This window comes from Myotis lucifugus, unplaced genomic scaffold (assembly GCF_000147115.1).
Source record: "Myotis lucifugus unplaced genomic scaffold, Myoluc2.0 scaffold_10, whole genome shotgun sequence".
NCBI lineage: Eukaryota > Metazoa > Chordata > Mammalia > Chiroptera > Vespertilionidae > Myotis > Myotis lucifugus.
Genome location: NW_005871058.1, coordinates 11,930,248 through 11,935,020, shown reverse-complemented (window position 1 = coordinate 11,935,020; position 4,773 = coordinate 11,930,248).

The window sequence follows — 4,773 nt, the reverse complement described above, 5'->3', positions numbered from 1 at the left end:
AGGCAGTCATCAAGGATAAACAATTTAAACACACACACACACACACACACACACACACACACACACAGTAGTTCCCGCCTTATTATGGGGAATGCATTCCAAAACTCCCCAGTGGATGCCTGAATCCTCCAAGAGTACCGAACCCTATAAAAAAAAATTTATATATATATGGAGGGAGGGAGGGAGGGAGGGAGGAAGGGAGGGGGAGAGAGAGAGAGAGAGAGAGAGAGAGGGAGAGAGAGAGAGAGAGAAACTATATTTTTCCTATATGTACATAACTTTTCACTTAAAGGAAGTACTTTATGGCTTCTCTTTGGCGTATTGCCAACATCACTGCTTTTACACGTTGGAGCCATTATTAAGTAAAATAAGGGTGACTGAACACAAGCACTGTGATACCTAGACAGTCAGTTTGATCACCGAGACGGCTACTAAGTGACTAAGAGGGTGGGGCAGGTCGCATATACACTGGACCAAGGGATGATTCACCACCCAGGGTGGGACGGAGAGGAAAGGCACCAGTTTTCAGCACGTTACTCCAAACAGTACACAGTTTAAAACGGATGAATTGTTTACTTCTGGAATTTTTTATTTAATATTTTCAGACTGCCGTTGACTGCGGGAACTGAAACTGCAGAAAGCAACAACACGGATCAGAGGGACTCCTGCATACATATATTCATATTGTAATGTAAAACAACAGGCATCCGGGTTAGCCATCTGGTTCATTCATTCGTGCATTCAATCAACACTTATCATCCTACCTAGAACCAGAGTTAAGGATGTAAGTACAGTAGGTCCTGTCCTTAAGGTCCTCACTGTCTAATAGGAGAAACAGACATATAAGCACATGATTACAACACAGTGAGTTAAGTGCAAAGAAGTAGATAAACGGAATTCAAAAGAAAGAGGGCAATTTCTCTTGGATAAAGCAGGAGAGATTTCACAGTAGGAGTGACTGACAACCTGAAGAATAAGTTTAGATCAGACACAACAAAGAAGACACTTAACACCTCTGTCCTCTGAGGGTTGCCTTCCATTCCTGCACACATTGACTCAACAGACACTGACCCACACTGAGTACTAAGCACTGACTTTGCAGCCTGCGACTCCTCAGAGGGCAGCAATGCAGTGGAAACACCTGGGGTGTGCCCTGCCCCCTTCTCTGAGTGAGGAAGATAATTTGCATTGCAAACATCCCAGCTCAGGTGGAGGGCACTTTGTGGGCAGGGGTTCCTGAGCTCAGGCATGTTATAAGACAAGTTCAAGTCTACTCCCATCTCTGGAGAAGCGAAAGCCAACCTTTGACACGAGCTATGTCAGGGAGGTCCATCTGGGATTCTGATCTACACACAGGAACCGGGGAGATATTGCACCAGAAAGCCAGAGAAGGAAAATGGAAAGACCTGCAAATTACATTCCCACTGTTTGCCTGTTGTTGCCTTGGGAATGTCCTTTGAGGAGGGAACCCAGGGGCCTGAGACAGGGTATTTGAAGAGTGATTGGCAGAGCACCCTGCAGTGTCCAATGTAGTATTTTTTTTTAATTTCTTTATTGGTTAAGGTATTACAAATGTGTCCTCATTTCCCATTAAGAAAAGGTAATAGCCTAAGTAGAGGAAACAAGTGGGTAAACAGGTGCTTCGATGTAGGAAGTGCTGAAAAGGAGAAGCAGTAAAACTCATAACTGGGTTTTAGTTCTGGGTGGGTTTGGCACATAAGTGCTGTGGAGTTCCTTACAAAGTGTAAGCTTCCGTTTCCTCCGCAGTAGAGTTTGGACAATAGGACCTATCTCTTAGGCGTGTTGGAAAGAGTCAACCACAAATGTATGTGAAATGTTTAACTAGGGACCATTCCTGATTAGTTCCTGGATAAGTGTCAACCTTCACAACCTTGGGCAGGTGACTTAACTCTTTCCTCCTAACCTTCCCAATCTATAATTTAGGGCTAACAGATCTTCCACATTTCTGGATCTGTCAATCAACAGAGGTTGCCCAAAAACTCTGACAGGTGTTGTGGGAGCAAAGGAGGACTCAGCACTTAGAGGACTTCCAGAAAAGAAGATGCTAAGAGTAGCATCCTGTTGGGAAAACAATATACACAGCAGGTGAGTAAGTGCTGAGTTATATGGTGCCTACTCTTCCTCTTCAAAGGTTGGAGGTGAGAGTGGGCGTGACCCACAGGGCTGGGAGAGTGAAGAGAGGCTCCCGCAGAGGTGGGACCTGAGCCTTGAAGAACTTGTAGGACTCTATTGACATAGGACTCTGTCATCCCATATGGAATTAGGAACAAGCATGGGGTGTTGAAGGACAAGAGGAGAGATTAGAGTGGATCCTGTCAGCGTTCATTTAGAATGTCATCTTAGACCTTCACAGTCGCCTAATTCAGTGGATGACAACAACACCAAGCTCATTCTTTGCCCACAGTCTCAGCAGCCACCCTTGTTGCCTCAAATGTCTCAAGAGCCCACGCCCCCAGGTAGCAGCCTGGAGTCCCCTGTTCCCAGCTATTCCCAGACCTTCTAAGAACTGTGGGCTCCATGACCAACCTGTGTCTACAGAGAATGTTTGAGAAACACAACTTGAAAGGCAAAGGGTGCACCAACAGAGTGGCCAACCAGATCTTAACCGGTGTTTTACATGCCAAATAAACCAGAAAAGGCAAATAACCCTCCCAGTGTGACCCAAAGGAGAACAGATGAGGCGGTTACGATAGATGGGGTGTGACCCTTCCAGTAGAGCTGGAAGAAGAAAAAAACAACAACTCTCCATCAAAGAAAATCGCTCACCTTGCCCAGTTTCTTTTGGGAGAAGTGATTTATGGGAGTGTACCTGTTATTAGCAATTGCCGGCATAAGCAATGAAAAGGGAGACCATACCTCCCAACTGAACTATCCCTGCCCAGTTACTTGTAACTACTTATCTGTCTCCATCAAATAGCACATATTAAAGGACTGCCTAAATAAACAAGTAAAAAAGGTTAATTTCCTGGCAGGAAATTCCTGTGTAATTAGTCAGCAGCTCCAGTCCCTGCTCTGTCACTAACCAGCACTGTGGCCTTTAGCAGTTCCACGTCTCTCCATCCCCATTACCATAACCTTAGGCCAGGCCACTGTGTCCCTCTCTTGGACCACAACAGCTTCTAACTGATCTCTGTCTCTGGTTTTTCTCCTCTCCCAATTATTCCCCACTCTGGGGACCTCCGATATAGAGAGCTTCCTGAAATCCCAAATCTGGTCAACTCTCTCCTCCTTAAAATCTGCCACATCTCTTCCTTTACTCTAGGACCAAATCCAAACACCTTTGTAGAACTTCCAAAGTCGTGCTCTGGCCCCTGCTTACTGTTCCACACTCATGTCTTACCCTTCCCCATCCAGAGTCCTATGTTCCAGCCATATTAACTACCCAGGTTTCCCTGTAAAATACTAATAATCACCAACACTTATTGTTTGCTCGGTACCAGATATTGTTCTAAAGAACTCTCCACGCATTAACTAATTTAATTTTTACAATGCTACTAAATAATAACTGATGATCTCCATTTTACAGATGAGGAAACCCAGATACAGAAAGGTTAAATATTATCCAAATTATCTGGCAATAAATGGTAGAACCTGAATACACCATGCTCATCATCCCCTCAAGCCCTCTTCTTATCCCCAAGTCTTTGCACGGCGGGTTCTCTCTGCCTGGAAGACGATTTCCTCTCTCATCCTTTGTCTTCTGCCCCCTTTCTTCACTTAGCGAACTCCTACTCTTCCTCTGAGAGTCCCCATGTATACAGTGCCTCCTCTGAGCTTTCCCTCCGTAGACTGCCCTCTCCCCTCAGTGAGAGTTAGTCTCGAAGGATGGTCCCCAGTGGGTGATGCCTCCGACACTCATGCCCTCACATAGCTGCCTCATATGCTGACTCTCAGCTGGCCCTGTGACTCACAACAGACGATGGCAGATGTAATACTGAGTAACTTCCGGGCCCAGGTCATAAAAAGCCTGGCAGCTTCCACCCAAATCTCTGTGAATGCTCACTCTGGGGCAGATCAGACACTATGTAATAAGTTCTTCACACTGTGAAGAAGCCAAGGTAGCCACATGGAAGACTACATAGGGGTAGATGTCCAGCCAACCTTCAGCCGTTCCAGCCACCCAAGGGCCATGCACCAGCTACGTGACAAAGAAGTCATCTCGGATGTTCAAACAACACCAGCCCCAGCCACCACCTGACTACAACTGTATGAGGGACCCCAAGAGGGGAACCATACAGCTAAGTCCAGTCAGTCCACTGAACTGTGATTTGTTCTTTTAAGCCACTAATCTTTAGGGTAGTTTTGTTAAGCGGTGATAAGTAACAAACTTATTTGTATTTGTTCTCACAATGGGAATACAGTGGTGAACAACAGACTGGATCTACCCTCAAGGATGCCCTAGTCTAATGGAAAAGACCGCCAAGCAAGTACAACACGGTGTGATGAGCTTGAGTGGTGGGGGAAGGGTGAGGGAATGGCTGTCCAGGCCTTGGCACACCAAGCTGAAAGTTAACAAAGGAAAGCATCATAGTGCGGTTGATAAAAGCATGAGCGTTTGAGTCAGATGGAGTTCTTTGAATCCTGGTCCTGCACTTGCTTTTTGAGTGACTTAAGGGAAATTTCTCAAACACTCTGAGCATCAGAGTAAGACAGGGATAACAAAGTTTAGTTTAGAACAGGGGTGGGCAAACTTTTTGACTCGAGGGCCACAATGGGTTCTTAAACTGGACCGGAGGGCCGGAACAAAAGCAT